The sequence below is a fragment of the Eleutherodactylus coqui genome, chromosome 11, assembly GCF_035609145.1.
Source record: "Eleutherodactylus coqui strain aEleCoq1 chromosome 11, aEleCoq1.hap1, whole genome shotgun sequence".
NCBI lineage: Eukaryota > Metazoa > Chordata > Amphibia > Anura > Eleutherodactylidae > Eleutherodactylus > Eleutherodactylus coqui.
Window position 1 is genome coordinate 86,601,084 of NC_089847.1, and position 21,021 is coordinate 86,622,104.

Sequence of the window (21,021 nt, forward strand, 5' to 3'; positions counted from 1 at the left end):
CAGAAATGCTGCCTTCTAATAGCTGGAGCTGTAGAGGCATTGTTCCTGCTTCCCATTTAAAAAAATTCCAACACATCTTTCTACGTCCCTGCAGAGAAAATGATGTACTTTTCTATGTGTTTTTTTGCATTGTGTTTTTCTGCTCATGTATTTAGAAAGCCTCAAACTTGGTTTGCAAGCTCTTCTACATTCAAGTTTCTGATTGTGGGTCATTCCCAGCACTGATTATCTGGGCTCTCTCATGGACACACACAAAAGTTCAGCTCCCTCTTCCCTCTCTTCTTTCAGATGCTGTGTAGCATAACCACATCTACTTGTCCACTTAATACTATACAGTTATCTCTCAGTCCATCTTATTCTCTTTGAATAGCTGCTGGTCTCTCCCCTCTCACTACTGATAAGAGCAGAAAATTCACCCAAAGTGATTTACAGTCTTCTATAAGGCTGGCTTCAGACAGGACTGACGTCCCGTGGAAATCTCACGGAATGACCACATGGAAATACAGTGAGATTTTCATGGGAGAAATGCAAGGCCGGGGGTTTTGGAGTGGCTTTGCTGCCTGCATTCCACTGCGGCCATCTCTCCCCATAGAGAGGAGAGAGGCCGCTGCGTAAACGGGGAAAAAAATTGACATGCCACGTCTTTAAATTCTGCACGGCATGTCAATTTTAGCGAGGCTTGGCCACAACACATCAGTTGCAGGGTGTAGATGAGATTTTTGCAAGTCTCGTCCCCTTTACTGGCTAATCCCGGGATAAAAAGTCGCAGGCGGAATTTCCATGCAGAAAGTCTGCACGGAAATTCCATGGCAATTACACTCCGTGTGAACCCAGCCTAATAGTAGCTTTCTCTGCTCTCTATCCTCCTGATCTCCTCCATCATCCCTATGCACTGTCATACAGCCTTCTGTAATAGTAGCTTTCTCTGCCCTCTGCCCCACCATCCCTTGGCACTGTCGTACAGCCCTCTGTAATAGTAGCTTTCTCTGCTCTCTCCTCAAACATCCCTCAGCACTGTCAAGCAGCCCTCCGTAATAGCTCAGTGGAAAGGCAGTGAATGCACATTCACAATAGGGAAGCATGCTAGGGAAGTAGCTGAGAAACAACCCAGCCAGTTTACTCTGACTGAAAGAAATTACAAAGACTTTAGTCCTCCAGTCCTCAGTGATTTCGAAAACAACAGAAGCATAGAAATTAAAAACAATCAGAAAGTTTTAATGAACACCACTTACAAAAAGTCTTAATTTCCAAAAACACATTGATTAAAGAAACAAAAAGTGTGCAAAGGTGTACATAGCCTTTAAAAAAATTAAAAGGGTGGAATAAAATTAATTCTTAAAGGCAACTAAGCTATGTGTCAAAAAAATTAGCAAAAGAAAAAGGGAAAAAGAAATCACTATGGGACCTTTCTGCGAGATGCACCTAAAGATGCATCCATTAGTAACAACACCTCCTAACATTCTGGCCAAGTGGCGGGCAATTTATTGATACAACCATCCAGCTTCTCACATCCCAATAATGTGCCCCTCTCAGACTCTGATAACTGGGTGAAATCTCCTTTCTGCGTCGTAGAGGCGTCTAGTGGTCAACAAGCTCTACACAAGCAGAAGAAGAGGCCACTAGACACAAGGAGCCTCCGAGAGCCTTTTATAGGCCAAGGGTGGAACCACTTTTGGGGCCTCAGGTAGTAAGACCGCTCATCTAATGAGTCCACGACTCTAGTCACTTGCATATCTGCCTGAGATGCAACTGCTTGTCAAATTTGCAGCAAGACAGCAACTCCTTCTAGGTGTTTTTTTTTTTTTTTTTACAAAGAGTTATATTTGAGACAGAAAGAATAATAAAGGTTTGTATAGCCTGGAGGAAAGAAGGGAAGGTGGCACATAACCAAAACCTTCAAATATCTTAAAGGTTTCAATAGGAGGGAAGTGTTTGTATTTAAAAAAAAAAAACTAAGCACAAGAACAAGGATACTTTTCTTATCTGCTGTCAATCTTCTATCATTCTATGTTTACTTGGCACCTTCTGTGGACATCGGCCCTGGCATCTATTTGAAGGGAACTCAAGCTGCACCACCTTTCCCTTTGGTTGAGGTATTTCATCATTTTGGCTCCTCTGTCTGCATTGTGTTGCAACTTGTACTTAATCATCGCAGTATCTTTGTTCTAGCTTTTTGATACCGTCTCATCCTTTAAATCATTCAGCAGTAGGGGCATAGCTAAAGGCTCCAGGGCCCCTTCCCCACCTGTACCCATACATTAACCGTGCTGCATACTGCTGCAAAACGAATTTACATACATGATCTACCCCCCCCCCCCCCCCCTGCCGTGCCATAAGCCTTCTCGACATTATTTCCTAGACTACATAAATATTTGTTTGCAGCCCCTTAGGCTGGGGCTCACACAAGCATATGATTATGTGCATTGTAAAAGCGTGTGATATGCGGTAATTTGCATGCAAACAACTACATTGCCATAGGCAGTTCTGCTCACATTTGCGAGTAGGAATTGCATAATATGTAAGTGCAAAAGGGAAAGCAGCATGTTCTATTTCGGGGGGCGTATTACGCGCGAAATAGCTCATTGTTCTCTATGGGCACGTAATCAACGCCACCCATACGCAATTACATTGCTTGGCAACGGCGCTGGAAATATATTTTTTTTTTTTAAAAGACAGGTGGACTGCGCCTGATACCGGCTGCTCCACAGTGGTAAAACACAGCGTGACCCATGTCCACCACACTCTCCCATAGAAGACATCTCCAGGCTGCAAGTTTCTATGGTCCATGTGACTGCTGTAAAGTAGTATCTCTAAATGCTGTACAAAGAAGCTCAGGCAAGATGCCTCCTAATCATATATAGGAATGAAAAAGAAAATGTAAAAAATCTGCCATCAGAAAAGAAATAAAAAACAGATTTAAAAAAATTGAATATGCATCCATGTTTTTTTTTTTTGCTTAATTAAACCCAGATACCGATGCATATTCATTTTTTTATTACCTGATTTTATTCATTTTCTGATGGCAGATTTTTCACATTTTTTTAAATTAAAAAGTGATGGATTCTCCTTAAGGTGCGCCTTAGGGGCTATGATACTGCATGCTACTTTTTTTCCATGGCAGAGTCATATGGATTTCAAGAGCAAAATGTTTGAGCCTAAGAAAGAACGCTTAGTGCTGTATTAGGTCTTCATAATTTTACATGTAACCTAAAATAATAAAGTGTAGCTGGTTCAAACATTAGCTAGTTCATCCCTGTGCTAATATTTTATGATTTATCGTGTCTACAAATAAGAAAAATGGAGCAACACCTCTGCAGCGCCACCTATTGGATGGCAGCATTCCTTCAAATCAATGTACCACTTTTTAACAAGTCTGTAAAACAGTGATTGGGAATAGCACAGAAATACCAAATGTAGGCTGTTAATTCTGAATCATAAGAACTTCAGTACATTTGCTGTCCAAATAAAATAATTATTGTGCCTATGAGTCAGACCTTGCTTTCAGATTTCAAGCTTCTCTCAAACTTTGTTTTCTACTTCTTTAAAAAGTTCTAAAGAACATTTCCCCTAACATATGTAAGAGGGGCTCCCCTTGTGGAGTCACAGAGACCTCTTATGGACTAACACGATTTACTTGGTGGTTAGAAGGTGACACAGTTTGCTTCCTATTTTGATAGTTACATGACATTTTTCAGAGCGCCCCCTTACTGGGGGTCAGGGCCTGTAAGCTACACTAACTGGTCCATCACAACCAGGCTGTGCCTGGTCTTATAGCACTGTTGAGGGTTTCTGAGAGGCGAGTCACAGCTCAACCTCTATAAGGGAGTCATAGCTAGGATTCTTTAAGAGAGAGGGAGGAGGGTAGCCCACTGTATAAATGCTCCGGTGGATGGGGCCCAGTGTATAAATGCTCCCTGCGCCTCTGTGGGTCCTCATGGCTGCTTTGGTACTTGACGCGGGTATCACCGAGTGAGCCCCTGTGACCTATCCCCCCACTTCCTTGTAACCATCCAAACAATACGCTACTACTTCTAGCTTGGATAATTTTGGCCACAGCGGCCATTTATTTAACTTTAAATTTAACAATGGGTAAAAAACACATTAAAGAATAGACAACCCACCAAAAGGGGGGAAGTCCCCGGAGCCTACAACCCCCTCTGTCGCCTCACTACAGGGAAAAGGATCTTCCATACTGCCTCCCGCCGCTCTCCCACTATCCGACTCGGGAGACCGAAGATCCCTCCCGCTACCACCCTCCCGTCGCCAGACCGCCGACTCGGGAGGCAACACACACACGGTTGCCCCTAGTCGCCCACCTCCCGACTCAGAGACCCGCTAGCCGTTCCTAGGCCAGCCCACTCATCTCCGCAGGGACTCCGGCCTGACAGAGACGGGAGGCGACAGGCCGACCACACACTGTAAACCAACAATGGGGCGGGAAGGGGGGACAGGCAGCCATCGGCCCTCCGCTCTCCCCCCCCCCCCCCCCCGGCCGCATCCGAACTGGCTCCGAGAACTCCACCCCCCCTCCAACTGCCGCTATGACAATGTAAATATCACCTATAAACCCCCCCCCCCCCTCCCCTAACTAAACCTTAACCCCTAGTTGCTAACATACGGGCGGGTGGGTGGGACTTCCTCGCTGTCTCCGTCTTCTTCTCTTCTGCTCCTTCTTCCTTCTGCTGCTGACTGAAACTCCTCCTCCTGCTTTTCCCGCACTTTCTAACTGCTCCCCCCCTCCCTATTCTACCCCCCCACCTCTACACTACTGTTAACCCTAGCCTCCCTGTTAACCCCGTCATGTGCTGCCTACATATATGCGCCTGCGGCTGATATTCCGGCGCTTCTTGACGCGGGTATCACGGAGTGAGCCCCTGTGACCTATCCCCCCACTTCCTTGTAACCATTCAAACACTACGCTACTACTTCTAGCTTGGATAATTTTGACTACAGCGGCCATTTATTTAACTTTAAATTTAACAATGGGTAAAAAACACATTAAAGAATAGACAACCCACCAAAAGGGGGGACGTCCCCGGAGCCTACAACCCCCTCTGTTGCCTCACTACAGGGAAAAGGATCTTCCGTACTGCCTCCCACTCATCTCCGCAGGGTCTCCAGAGCCGGGAGGCGACAGACTGACCACACACTGTAAACCAACAATGGGGCGGGAAGGGGGGACAGGCAGCCATCGGCCCTCCGCTCTCCCCCCCCCCCCCCCCCGCATCCGAACTGGCTCCGAGAACTCCACCCCCCCCCTCCAACTGCCACAGCCAGCATGGCATGACCACCTCATGCCTGCGCAGCCCCCACAGAACCAGTGCGCATTCTATCCCCTCCTGTATCCCCTCTAACCAAAGATCCGTCCCAATTTCGTTGAGGTGGACCCCGTCGCCTCTCCAATAATTTCCCACCCCTTTCTCGAGATCAATATGCCGCACGGCGACTCCTCCATTCCGCACCACGAAGCGAGACACCTCACGATTCACCTTGATCCTTGCTTTATCTATCCCTTGCACCGAACGAACATTCCGCCAAACCTTACGAGGGACCATCTCGGACCAGACCAAGATCAAGCCCCGGTACATCTGCAACAACCAAAGCATATCGTACCGTATGTCTCTGCCTAGCTCTCTGAAGGGTCTACGCCCCAAATCGTTGCCCCCGACGTGTAATACTAGGATGTCGGGCGTCCTGTCTAGAGAGACTAGGCACTGTACATCCTGCAAAACCCGGAACCAGGCCATGCCCCGCACTCCTATCCAGCGAATTACCGCCGCATCCTTACTCAGTCTGAGCTGCCTCCCATTAGGCCTGATCTTTACCCTCCCCCCCCCCCCAAAAAAAACATACGAGTGGCCCATTATCCACACGAGTGCAGCACGCGGATCTGTAACAAAAAAGAACAAAACTAACCGTAAATAACGCCCCCACCATGTGCCCCCTACCCGCCCTTACAGCAAATGCGGTCTAATATACCGTCTGAACCTCTCCGACTTTCACCGACCGATTCCCATCACCGCCTGACTATCCATACCCCTCGCTGCCGCCTCTGTCGCCGCACCTATTCTGAACGAATGCGTTCCAAAACCTGAACCATCCAGTCCCAGAACAGCTAACGCTCCTTTAAACACCGCCTCAAACTGAAACCTTGATAAATAACAACCGTCCTGATGCTGTAACAGGGGCCCTACCCTGGCCCCTGCTAGAGAACAGTAGTTCTCCCAACAACTAACCGGGCACATGTTTTCCCCTGGAATACGCCCCAGCGACACCCGACGACCCCTTCCGACCTGATCCGTCTTAGAACGCCGAATGACTATTTCCAAACGCCCCTTTATAACTCTAGTGTCCTCGGCTTTCAAACCCCCCCCCCTATCTTTTTGCTGGGGGAAACCAATTCCCCCACTCGTAACGCCCCAAAAAAGGCTAACGAAAAAGCGAACTTAAAAAGCGAATACTCAAACCCGTTCCCACAAACCTCCTGCAACGCAAACCCCAATTTTTGTAGTAACTCAAACGAAACCGGGCGACGCGTATCTGGTGTGACAACCCTTGCCCTGTTCACCTCAGCCTTTAATTCCGCCACTTTGTCCTCGGGCAACCTGCATTCCATTGCCACGGTGTCAATGGTAATGCCCAGAAACTTTAAACACGTTGTGGGCCCATCGGTCTTCACTGGTGCCAAAGGCACCCCGAACTGACCGGTAACCCAATGAAGGGACCCCAGCAAGTTTGCGCAAAGTGGCGAACTTGCCGGACCTATCCGCGAAGTAACTTCCTTCCCAAAAACAGCCTAGCAAGCGAATACTTTCTGGGGCCACTGGGAGTAACCTAAAAGCGGACTCAATGTCCACTTTAGCCAACCTAGCCCCTTGCCCGTACTTGCGCACCCATTTTGTAACGGCGTCAAAAGAGGTATACACCACGGAACATATTTCCGGATCGATACCGTCATTAACTGACGCCCCTTTAGGGTAAGACAAGTGATGTATGAGCCTGAACTTGTTTGGCTCTTTTTTAGGAACCACTCCAAGCGGTGAAACCACCAAGTCCGCAACCGGAGGGGAGCTAAACGGCCCCGCCATGCGTCCTAACTGAACCTCCTTACGCAATTTCTCTGTTACAACCGCCGAGTACTGGAGCGCCGACGGTAAATTTTTTGTAGTAACAGGAACCCTATGAACTGGGGCGGGAATTGTAAAACCATCCCTAAAACCTTCTAACAATAAACTCGCCTTATCTCGGTCGGGGTACCTATTTAGAAACGGCACCATCTTTGCCAGTTTCACTGGTGTCATCCCTTTTTCCAGCTGCCCCGAAAAACTTTCCTTTTCCCTTCTTAAAGCACTTTGCTGCTCCCTGTGATGTAGCGTTACACAGGGAGCAAACGTGCTTGAACCTGCAGCTATTTCCGAATTTGCATTGTCCGTCGTTAAACTGCCAACACAATCCGAGCCTATGACTCCCCGACTGTCCTCCCTGACTTCCTCCCTGGGAACCGCTGGCCGAGCTGCTCGTCCCGCCCCCCCCCCCTGAAAGGGCTGCCCGAACCTAACTGGGGCCATTACCCTCAACCACAGCCCTATGTCTTTCTGATCCCACCGAATAGAAGGTCGGATCGCTTTTCTTTGACAAAACTGCTTGTCATACCTAAGCCATGTCTGGCCCCCATACACCCTGTACGCCTCACCTATCGCATCAAGGTAATAAAAGAGGCCGGAGCAATTCTCCGGCGCCTTTTCACCTATAACACTAGCCAGAATGGCGAAGGCTTGCATCCAGTTGGAGAAAGTCTGTGGAATCAGTCGCCACCGACGTTTCTTTTCCTCTTCCTTCTTGTATTCCGTCCTTTTCCCTTTATCCAAATTAAATTTTTCTAAAGGGAGAAGGGAAAAGATCTCGACGTATTCGTCACGCCAGATCTTTTCTCTGACCTCCTTTTTCAAGTGTGCACCTAGGGGGCCCTCGAAGCACACGTACACCTCCCCCTTCGCTCTGTCATCCAGGCGAATTCCATCCCCGTCCTTATCTGTCTGAACGCCTACCGTAACAGGTGCTGTTTGCTGCCCCACCGACGATCCCGTCGCAACTCCCCCCGTGTCGCTATTGCGACCACTCAACGCATTGGACGGTAAAGTCCAGGCAGATAGAGGCGACGGCCCTGGCCCTGTCTCTTGCTTGCGCCAAAGCTCCAATAATCCACCTAAAATTAACCCCAACTCGCTCGCTGCGCCCCGAGTGCCTACCGTCGCCCCCCCCGCCCCCTGTCCGCCCCCCCCCACACTATCTGCCGCTGGCGCAACGCGGCTAACTGCAGTATGTGTGTCCCCGTGTGTTCGCTCACCTGGCTGCGTAGGGGCTGTAGTCCCACCAGCCGCCGATCCTCCCTCCAGCGGATCCGAATCCTCGTCCGAGGGTGATCCGCGCTGGCAATCGAGGTCCTCATCTGGCTGCAGTCGCCCCACCGGAGTCACAGCCGCTCCTCTTCCGCTCAAACTGGCTCCCGCGGGCCGCACGTCCTGTAGGACTGAAAGAAAACTGTGAGGCTGCTCGCCGACCACCACCTCTCCCGGCGAGCGGCCCCACGCTGCTCTAGCTCTCTCTGCCGACAGTCCGGTGCCAGGCCCCGCCCCCCTGGCAGCACGGGACCTGGAGCCAGACGCTGCGCCGACCCGCCTGGTGAGATTCCGTGAGGGACTCTCTATGCGGCGCCGACGCTGAGGGGTAACTCGGGGCTTAGACGCGCCGGAGCGCCAGCCCTCCGTGGCCTCGGCTCTCTCCTCTCTGCTGCCGGTGCCCCGCGCCTCCCGACTGCTGTGGTATTGCGGGCATTGCCAGTCCCCGGCCTCTGTCCCGCTGCTACTTCCGGCGCACTTCTCACAGCAGCAGCCGGGCTCCGTCCTCTTCCTCTCGTCGGGGCTGCTGCTGCTACCACGTGCTCCGGGCCAGGGGCCCCTCCGTCCAGGATGCTCACCAACCATTCTAAGCCCCGCTCCTCCACCGCTGCCCGGATCCTCTCCATGATGGCGTCCATCGGTAAGTCCTCTTCTGGGCTCCTCCAGACGCTCCTCTTCGGGCTCTTCGGTGCTTCCTGCTGTCTTCACTCTTCGTAACTCCCGGTGTCTTCCCTCTTCTTAACTCCCGGTGTCTTCACTCTTCTTACTCCCGGTATCTTCACTCTTCTTAACTCCCGATGTCTTCACTCTTCGTAACTCCCGGTGTCTTCACTCTTCTTAACTACCGGTGTCTTCACTCTTCTTAACTCCCGGCGTCTTCACTCTTCGTAACTCTCGGTGTCTTCACTCTTCGTAACTCTCGGTGTCTTCACTCTTCTTAACTCCCGGTGTCTTCACTCTTCTTAACTCCCGGTGTCTTCACTCTTCGTAACTCTCGGTGTCTTCACTCTTCTTAACTCCCGGTGTCTTCACTCTTCGTAACTCCCGGTGTCTTCACTCTTCGTAACTCTCGGTGTCTTCTCTCTACTTCCTCGCTGTCTCCGTCTTCTTCTCTTCTGCTCCTTCTTCCTTCTGCTGCCGACTGAAACTCCTCCTCCTGCTTTTCCCGCACTTTCTAACTGCTCCCCCCCTCCCTATTCTACCCCCCCACCTCTACACTACTGTTAACCCTAGCCTCCCCGTTAACCCCGTGATGTGCTGCCTACATATATGCGCCTGCGGCTGATATTCCGGCGCTTCTATCTTCCAAAGACTGACCAACATGTAATATCCACATCACACAGTGGAGAATGGTCCCAACCTACCAGATAACTAACATAGTTTGAGACCAAGTGAAGAGGGGTCCAATTACTTTAAAGGGGTTCTGCCAAGATTTAAAGTTTTTCTCTATTCAGAGAATAGTGGATAACTTCCAGTCTAGGCTCGACCCTTTTAGAGACCATTGGCTAGCAAAAACAATGTTAACACTAGTGCAACATCAATCTTTACACCCTGTGACAACTTGGTGGTTGAATAGCTCAATGGTATCACAATCTTCCTGGCAAGACTGTCAGCATTCTCAAAAATTTACTTGCATACTATGGATTATGTTTAACCCCTTAGTGACAAAGCCTGCTTGTGCCTTAGGCCTAGTGCCCATGGCCGTGACGGGCTCCACAAGCGGAATTCCGCAGCGGAGTCTGTCACAGTGCCCCCTCCCAAAGACCCCATACTTACCTCCAGATCCGCTGCCCGATGTCCGGCATCCTGTGCCAGTGCGCATGCGCAGTAAAGTGCATGACGCGCCGGCAGCATCATATGACACGCCCACAGTGTCACATGACACGTCATGTGACTCGGACGGCAGTGGGCGGGGAAGAGTTTTCACGCTATCTTCCGCTGTGCTACAGCGGAGGATAGAGTGACAGACAGCTTTCATTGACTGCAATGGAAGCCGTCCGCACGTACGCCCGCGGCAAATAGAACATGCCGTGGGTGATTACAGGTGCTTTCATGGGGCGGAATTCCACGGTGGAATTCTGCACCGTGAGCATTGCGCTATTAGGTTCAATAGAACCTAATAGCTGCGGGGCAACGCCACGGATTTCCGCCCGTGGGAATTAGGCCTTAGTGGACAACTAGTTTTTTTCATCATCGCATTCCTAGACCCATACCTTCTAAATTTTTCCATCAGCAGAGCCGTATGAGAACTTGTTTTTGCAGGACACATTTTTTTAATGACATCATTTTGGGGTACATATAATATATTGTATAATTTTTATTGATTTTGGATTGGGGGGGGGGGATATTCCGCCATGTCGTTTTTTGGATTTCACTTTTACAGCATTCAGTGTGCAAAATAATGTGATAACATTCTTCTCTAGGTCAGCACAATTCCAGCAATACCAAGGTTATACAGTTGTGGTGTAAATGTATAAAAATGGCTATTTGCAGCTCACCATCTTGTGTCTTAGTAGCCATGATTATAAACTATGATTGTATCCTTGTATGGACTATGAACCTCTCTGTAAAAGACCTGTTGAGCTTGCTTAACTCTGTGATAACATCACCATTGTCTGTAGTAAGGTCTTGTTTGACCAGACTATATTACACACTAAAGGCCCATTTACACGAGCAGATAATCGCTCAAAGATCAATCAAACGACAGTTTGAGTGACAGCTTTGAGCGATTATTTTGCAAAAAAATAATTGGTATTTAAGTAGCTACTCAGCCACTTAAATACCAATTATGTATGTAAATGAAGCCTTCACTGAGCGCATGCTTATAGCCCGAGGCTATTATCTGCGCTCAGATCCTTTTTTCTCCACAGGGGAAACAATGCTATCAGCACTCCCCATGGAGGACGACTGATAAAAGTGATCATTAAAATCAAGTGAGCTTGATTTCAATGATCAGCAAAAAGTGCCAGAAATGTGGGTGCCCTGCGCCCATTTTCACGCACCAATTATCGCTAAAACGATCGCCGCTTAGCGAATTTTTTGCAATAATTGTCTAGTGTAAATGGGCCTTAAATGTGGCCACTTTGGATGTGTGATAACTTCAGGGAAACAAACATGGGCATAGGAGATGACTAAGCTATCTTATAGTGTATAAAAGATTGGAGACCACGCATGGAAGACAGAAGCCGTGGAACCATGAGATGGGGACACGCTCTCACAGTGTAGTTTCCAAGCAGTTTTCTGTTTTCCGCTGCCCATTTCTCCAGCTGATGCCAGATAGATGATGCTCAGGAAGGCTCCTACAGATGGGATTGGTTCTCTGTCTTCCGCTGCCCGCTTCTCCAGCTGATGCCAGATAGATGATGCTCAGGAAGGCTCCTACAGATGGGATTGGTTCTCTGTCTTCCCTTGCCCGCTTCTCCAGCTGATGCCAGATAGATGATGCTCAGGAAGGCTCCTACAGATGGGATTGGTTCTCTGTCTTCTCTTGCCCGCTTCTCCAGCTGATGCCAGATAGATGATGCTCAGGAAGGCTCCTACAGATAGGATTGGTTCTCTTTCTTCCGCTGCCCGCTTCTCCAGCTGATGCTAGGCAGATGATATTAAGTAAGGCTCCTATAGATGGGACCGGTTCTCTGTCCTTCACTTCTTCTTCTTGCAGTTAATGTTTGAAGACAGATGATGTTTTTGTGTTGTAAGTATATTCATGAGTAATATGAATGTGTTCATGTATATCCCTTAACCTTTGCCTAAAAAATATTGTAAAAGTTTATGCCATATCACCTATTTCATGTAACTTAGTTTAACTATTACCTATTTTATATAATTTTGTTCAATTCTAATCCTAATAAAATTGAGTTGCATCAACCCATCTGTCCTCTTTAAAGGCTTATTCAGACGACCGTATATCGGCCACGTATTCACGCCGGCCGATATACGGCGTCCCTCTCTGCAGGGGGGGAGGCTGGAAGAGTCTGGAGCAGTGCTCTGAGCTCCTGCCCCCTCTCCACGCCCTCTGCACTATTTGCAATGAGGGGAGGCGGGACAGGGGTGGAGCTAATTCCCTGGAACTTAGTCACGCCTCGTTCCACCTCCTCTCATTGCAAATAGTGCAGAGGGGCGGAGAAGCGGTGGAGAGGAGGCAGAGAGGGGGCGGGAGCTCAGTGCACTGCTCCCGGCTCTTCTAGCCTCCTCCCCCTGCAGATAGAGACGTCGTATATCGGCCGACGTGACTACCCAGCCGATATACGGTCATTTGAATGAGCCCTAAAGCTGTATCTGAACTTGTTGCCTTTCAACTTGGCAAAACAGTTTATGTTTTGCTGTATTTGTTCACTAAAAACACTTTTCTTTAGATTTGCTTTTGTGCCACCATATTGAAAGAGCTGTAGCAATTTTATTTTTCCGTTAATGAGCTCTATGAAGGCGTGTGTTTTGCAGGATGAACTAGGAACATGTAATTTTAATTGTTTTTTATTCCATTTTTTTCTAGAGGCAAGGTTAAGAAAATCTGCAATCCTGGCCTCTTCTTTTATTTTTTTTTGACGTTCACCGTGCAAATATAATGTTAAATTACTTCTGCAGGCCAGTATGATTATGTCAATACCAAATTTATCTAGTTTTTATTTCACACCTTTTCTTTTTAAAAATGTGTTTTTTTTAAATTGCTGCATTCCAAAGCCCCTAGCATTTATATTTTTTTGTCAACACTGCTGTGTGATGCTTTTTTTTTTTAATTCATACAACGTTTTAATTGCCTTCTATTCCGTTTTTGTAGAAAGAGATAGCTGATTTTACCTATTTACACTATATTTTTGTCATTTTTTTCCATGGCATACACCGTGTCGGTTAAATAATGTACTAACCTTTTCTATGGCTTATTACCAATGTGACGATACCAGATTTATGATTTTATTTTTTTACATAATAAAGTGGAAAAAGGTGAGGTTTTGGTGTTTTTATTTTATTTTTGTCCATTTAATACTTTAACTTTTTATTTTTGTCCTACTAGGGTACTTGAATAACACCAACTTTTATCATTCTTATAATACATTGCTATACTTTAGTATGGCAGTGTATTAGAAAGCTTAGCATAGGCCACTCTACTTGGCAAACCTGGAGGCCATATTCAAACTTCCAGGTGCCATAGCAACCCATTGGGATTCACATCACATCACAGGAGTCTACTGCGTGATAGAGGAAGCCTCCTCCCTCTGTCAGCCTTTTACATGCCGCAGATGCATTGACCATAGCATGTAAAGGGTTAAACAATGGGACAAAGGTGCCAGGCTGTTACCCAACAATGGAGTACCCGTTTTCCTGGCATGGGAGACCCATACCAGACTTCTGATGCAGCACCGTAGGCGAATGCACCAGAATAAAGCACCTTAATGGCCGCTGTCAAAAGCTGTATGGGCAGTCATTAAGGGGGTAAATTTGACAGCTTTATTATACTTCACAGCAAACTTTTCACACATCACTGTGCATAAAGCAAAAGTTGTAGACCCCCCCAAAAAGCTCTACAAGGTGCGTATGTTACCTTGATGTGCCTCAGCCACTGCCACACACATCCCATTGGCCTTGGCCTTGTCTGGAGCCCATTTGGGAAGCACTCGGACGTTCTCGGATGTAGCTCCGCCCCGTTCCACCCCTCCCATTGCAAATAGTGGCGAGGGGCGGAGAGGGGGTGGAGAGGAGGCGGGAGCTCAGAGCACTGCTCCCGTCTCTTCCAGCTTCCTCCCCCTGCAGAGAGGGATGACGTATATCGGCTGGCGTGAAACCCAGCCGATATACGATCGTCTGAATGCACCCTTACATGTAGTAATCAGTTGATGGAAACAGTAGGGGTGAGGGTCCTGCTCCAACGAGCTTACATACTACAAGTAATGGGGTGATACAGAAGGTAAAGGGGCTGGAGATGTGCACGGTATGGCGAGGTGGAGAGTGAGGGATGCTATACACACAAGCAAGCCGTGTGATGGCAGAATCGGTGTGACTGCAGGGGCAGTTGATGGTGGGTAGCAGGTATTGCAGTCAATAGGTCAGGGAGCATGTTATCAGGCGGAGTACAGAGGGGTTTGGTTTAGGAAACATGGTATGCATCCCTGAAGAGGTACGTTTTTAGAGCACGCCTGAAGTTTTATGAGTCCTGGATTGCTCGGGTATCCTTTGGTAGTGCGTTCCAGAGGACTGGTGCTGCTCTGGAGAAGTCTTGGAAGCAGGAATGGGAGGTTCGAATTAAAGGGACTCTCAGTCTGGTTTCGTTAGCAGAGCGGAGAGCCCGGGTTGGGGGATGGATTGAGATAAGAGAGGCAATATGCGGGGGGTGCTGCACTGTGGAGGGATTTGTGGATGAAGTTAGCGAGTTTAAATTGAATTCTGTATTTAACGGGCAGCCAGTGCAGTGACTGGCACAGGGCAGAGGTGTCCGAATAGCGGCTGGACAGGAAGATGAGCCTGGCTGCTGCATTCAGGATGGATTGGAGGGGGAAGAGCCTGGAGCAGCGGAGGCCAATCAGCAACGAGTTGCAATAATCGAGCCGGGAGTGGATGAGGGCAACAGTGAGCGTTTTTAGCGTGTCCACGGTGAGAAAAGAGCGGATTCTTGCGATGTTCTGTGGTGCAGCTGACATGTTCAGGCCGGAGATTTGATGTAGGGGGTAAAGGAGAGATCGGCATCGAATATGACCCCAAGGCAGCGGGCATGCTGTCCGGGGGTATGGTGGTGCCAAACCCTGAGAAGGGGATGTCAGAATGAGTACGGTTAATAGAGGGTAGAAACACCAGGAGGTCAGTTTTAGAGAGGTTTAGTTTTAGGCAGAGAAAGGACATAGTGTTAATAATCACTTGTAGATACTCTCTATGGCCACCTGCAGACGGGCGGGTCGGATCCGGCGGCAAGGATTCTCGCCGCGGGACCGACCCAAGCGCCTGCAGGGACCAGCGCGTACTCACCCGCGCCCGCCGGCTCCGGCTATTTGATGTGCCGGCTTGCCGGGCAGCCGACGCACGCGCAGACCGGAGCTGGCGGCGGGTGAGTGACATTTCTGACAGAAATAGTGCATGCCGCGATTTGTTTGCCGCGTGATATTTCGCACGGCCGTCTGCATAGGATTGCGTTTGTTAATGTAATCCTATGCAGGCTTCCAGCGGCGGAAATTCCGCGGGAAATCCCGCCACGGAATTTCCGCTCATGTGCAGGCGGCCTATCACTCAGATTCCTTCTAAAAGCCCAGTACGGTTAACAATGTTCCTCTACACCACACATGTTAAACACAAGGCCCGCAGGCCGAATCCAGCTGCCACCTCATTTCATCTGGCCTGCCGGCTATCTGGCAAACCATTCTCTCAGCCTGCAGGTCTGGGCCGGGGACAGCATTGCAGTCTGACCACTGACCTCTTCCGTCTCGTTCTTGCGGGGGTAAGCATGTTTTGCTTTCTTTTTTATTTTTGTGTGCACAAATAAACTGCATATTTGCACACGCAATATAATGCAGACAGGCCCATTGAAATGATGCACAAATGTGCAATGAATATGCAGGTTTCCTGTGTATTTGCGTCGGCCCATTCACTTCAATGGCCTGTGGTGCATAAATAGGTGAAAAAATACGCTCATGTGAATGAACCCATTCAAATCAATGAATTCTGCATAAATATGTGTGTGAATAAGCCCTTACGATATAGTCTTACAATTACAATCATCCCTTTGAAGATAACCATTAGACCTTATTCACATGAGTGCTGCTTTCGCGCTTAAATAGCCGTGCTAAAAATCTCATAAATGGTAATTTGCGCGTTAACACGAGGCAGTGTGCACGGCGAACAGCACAGCAGCACATAACATGGCTGTGCTGTTCATCCCGGAACAGAGAATCCTGGTCCAGCCCACTTCTAGCTTCTATGAAATGGTGACCAGTATGGCTACGCTTTATTCTGCTTCTGGTTCTGTCTGGATTTGCAAGATAGTTCCTGGACTTGAAAACATTTCTTCGCAAGATGATATTCTTTTTGGCCGGTTACTGTTAAGCTCATTTGGGGAGTTGCCTGAGACCCCGGAGGAGGTGCCTAGTGACCTTCCTGGTACTAGCAATAGTGCTAGCATGGTGAAGAGGATTAGGCGAACTAGGAGGTTCTGGGTGCATCCAATGGTGTCACAGCATGACCGCATTGGGCAGTTTTACTACCTTTACGAGGAATTGAGGCGCCACCCGGAAAAAGTTCATAGTTTTCTGTCATTTAGTTCGATAAACTTCTGGAGGAGGTGTGTTCCGGGATTACCCACAGACATACCAACATGCGTGAGCGTGTCTGTGCTGAGCAAAGACTCCTGGTCACTCTGCAGTAAGTTCATACGTGGCTCTATGTTCTACAATGTTGATCTCTAACTTTTCTTCCCCTTTTTTTGGTGGCCTTTGTTGGGTTGGTTCTTTTACAAGCCATGTTGTGTTTGCCTTCAGCTTAAGGCCTCCTGCACACGGTTGGATTTGCATTGCGAAATCTGGAGCAGGATTCCGCCTTCAGATTCTGCAGCAAATCCAGTCCATAGCATGCAATGACAATCTGCAATTTCCTGCCAACGAGCAAAAATCGATTGCGATTTTTCACCTGCGGGTGAGAAATTGTAGCATGCTGCGATTTTGTGTGGGCTAGGTACAGCCAGCTTCCATTGAACTCAATGTTAGGGACTTGCAAAACGACGAGTACCCTTGACACGGGTTGCGAGCTTGTACTAAAATGGCCCACTGCCACTCCCTGAAATTAGTGCGTGACAACGTTTGAACTTTCAAACACTTTTGCCACAAGAGTAGAAGGTGGCCAATGTAGTAAACCAATACCTCTTATCTTTGGCCCTCACAGGGCCCATGTCAAAAATGATAGTCGACCTGCCAAGTGTAAAGTCTATACAGAGTGCTGGTCTATACTTGCACCCACAATAGGGCTTGCTTACATTAGACATGGTCTAATCCTAGTTTGCCAAGGTCAAACAATGTAGACAATTTCTGTCATGGAAATAAGACAGAATGATATGAAGGGGAAACCCATTATGTGCATCAGCCAAAATAGCTGTACCCAACATGTGTATCCTAGCAGTCACTAACCTCTAGCCCTGCCAGCCAAGGGACAGATCTGAAAATCTGATATCTGTCCAAGCAGGCTGATTTGGAGTTGCCCCATCTAGCCTTGTTCTCTATTTTTGGTGTCACCACTCAAAGGTAACTAGCAAAGAATGTTGGGGCCAAAAACTGTAACGTGTTAAAATAGTTGTACTCTTGTGGTCATCTAGTCTCCTCCCACAGCTTGACTCCAGGCTGTCTGCATTCATAGAAATATCTGCCTGCAGCAAACTGTCTTCCCTTGAACAAAGTTGTTGAGTCGCGCTTAACATACATAGTTATACAATAAAGAATTGAGATTTTAAACTGTGGTTGTTTTTTTTTATATAAAATTGTCTTTGGTTTAAAAATTTTAAAACTAGCACAACATGGCCAATGTGGGAAATATAAAATATAAACTCTGGAACGGCAGGAAACACGACTGCTGAGTGCAGCTAATGGGCCAGTCCAAGACGCTGGCATGGTAGGGCCCCATCTGCAACCAAACTCTCACAAGTCACGGCTCCTGGGAAAGATCCACGGGCAATAGCCTAGATCGTGAGGGACTGTGGGCGATGTGGGTGACCTCTCTTAATTCCTGGGGATGTAATGCACTCCCCACTGATGGAGGTTGGCCAGGTGCTCTTGGAGACCATCCAGCACACTCTGCATGGCAGTCACCTGCAGAGTGCACAGACAGATCTCCTGCAACTACCAGGACACCCTCTCATCAGAGGGAACGTCTTGCTACGCTGTTGGAAAAGAGAGATTGAATTAAGGTGATTTGGGCTTTTCACAAACAAAATACACAATACAAGTTGACCAAAATAAAAAAAGGCCTCTGCTATTATTACTAACGCACACAATTCTCTGTCCAGACCATCAAAAGACATTTCTGAAAGCTGCCCTATCTTGGTGCTGTAAGGACACATAAGTTGCCTTGCATTTACGACAGCCCCGGGATAAGGCGTCCTTGGGGAAAGTTTGTCCCGTTTTTGTCGCTAAGCTGGCTTGTATTAGAACACTCTGTAGAGCTTCAGGTGTCTTCTTTACAAACAAACATGGTTATAATTTTAAACACTCCTCCCACCCACCATTTAAGTTTCTGAGCAAAAGAGCTTGGCGTAATGGAGCAGCCGTTTTGGGCTAAAAACATGTTCTGTCCCCTATCAGTAACTATAAAAAGGCAGCCACCCATAGCTCAACCCCTGCAAGGTGACAAACAATCCCTTCACAAAGTATCTGATTCTTTTGAATTACTCTCAAGGACACATTCAGCCAATCTTAAAAGGGGACACAGACTGCAAAGGAACTGGAGAATATGTCAGCTTTTCATTCTCAGTTGGCCAGGCTACAGTAGTGAGGTAATCTTCTAATAGTCTTTCTACATGGGCCATCTTGAGGACCATAGTCAGCAACATGTGCTTGGCACATAGCTATCACAAGGTGGCACTGCAGGATCTAGCAGGGCACCCACCTCCACCACAGGCTGGGGTGATGCTACAGGAGCCACTGACACAGGCGAACCCTCTGGCTCTGGTGAAAACTACGTCGGGGGCTCTTCTGCAGCAAGGAGACAAGCACAGTGTTCAGGAAAGAGTTCCCAAACCATCCTACCATAACAGGCGACATTTCTTAGTTTTTTAATACCTACCGGGGTTTTCCTCCATGAAGGCTTGTGGTAGAGGTGTTGGCAGCCGGCCTTCTCTCTAAGCAGATGGGCCAGTCTGGCCATGTCCCGTCCTGTGTTGGCGTAGTTCTTCTGTTGGGACACTTAAAACGGAAAGGCAACTTTTAACAATAGACAAAGAGCAAGATGCTTGTGCAAAAAGGTGAAAGTCAAGCAGCTAGATAACCCACATCTTTGGACCCACAATAGCAGACAGGCACCATTAAAAAACCCCACAAAATTACAAAAAAAGGTCACACTTCAAAACACTACTTCTAATTCTGCTGTTGTCACTATGAGCTAGGGCATACAAAAATGTGAAACTGTGGTTAACCTCTATTGCAAGGTAAGCTGCATGACAAATGCTGGAGGTCTCTGAGACATACGCCTATAAACTTCATTACCAACCCACTCTATGTGTACCCTCATTAACACTCCCTGGGGATCATGACGTCTCCAAGGATGACAGCAATAACTTTCTGTGAGCAAAGCGAGTGCTTAAGGCGAAAAAATTAGCATGCATGGCTAAAATGCCGTCCAAATTTTTGCACAATCAGCCGCCTAAAATATTTGCAGAAAGACACACCCAACATCCACATGTGCTACTACTTGAAACTTCACTAAGCACACATTCGGCCTACCTCTTCCCCGGCACTGAATCTCCCAGCGAATCTTTTGCACCCAGCCCGGGTCCTTGAGCTTGAGGTCCTTTCACCTGCTCTGCAGTTTGTTCATGGCTCCGCAGTGTCCCATATTTTTTTGCCATTGCTCGTGAGACCTTTTGCTGAATCCATTTTTTGTGGGTGTTGGAGTACAAATAGGGCCCATGCTTGCAGTCGTGTTTCCCGCCATCTCAGAGGAAAAGCACAGCCGGTCATGTTGTTGCCGTGTGGTTTCAGAATCAAAATGGCAGAATAGTTTCACTTTCAAGCGTAAGCTGCAAGCAGGGCATGCACATAATTACGCGGGGTCGGTCCAGGAGAAATGACGCTAGACGCACTGTGGAGTCCTCCTCCTCTTGCATTTGGGCCCAACGCATATGTGGATTCCTGACTAAAAACAAAGATTGTTTGCAGCGCCTTTTCACATGCAGAAACAAACATGAAACACATAGCGCAATCTTTCAGAGTTGGAAATAGTGCCAGGCCTTCCAAACCTAGGCCCACATAAATGGACCAACTCTGGAGCTCAGGGGCAGACAAGTGCATATAGGCTGGTCAAACACGCAGCTGTGGCCTTTCAAAGTTTTTAAGGTGCAATTGCAGCCAATAGACGATGCTGTTTTTGACATGACAAAACCATTAAAAAAACCGGGGGGGGGGGGGGGGGTCACAGTTTAGATTTTTAGGAATGTTGAAATGTTGCATAGCTGAGAACGAATAGCGGACCAAAACGTTTGCTGTGGCAAACCCTTAAACGAGCCACTAATGGCTCGCAGCCCAGGAAAACACATGATTGCCATGGGGTGAAAAATCAAGGCACACATCTACATTTTGCTAATAAGAAAACCTGTGGACTAATTTGAGGGTCTGCTGTAGATGTGCCGCTCGGCGTAGTCCAGCACGTGTTTCTGTTGGAGGAATTACAGCCTTCTCAAACCACCCTTTTGGCCAGAGGACTTGGCCCAGAAAACAGGGGCTCATAGTGTCCTAATGCTATCAGCAAAACTACCTTCACCCTAAATCACTGTACAATGTGACTCAGTAAACCAAACCAAACCATCGGCCACGCTGCCTCTTCTAACTGTATCCTGATTTTGAAAAACTGACCATTGTCCCTTTTATAAACATTTAAATAAAACAAACCATATTACTTTAGGGCCCACAAACACTTAAAAAACCCTCCACAAACAACATTAAAG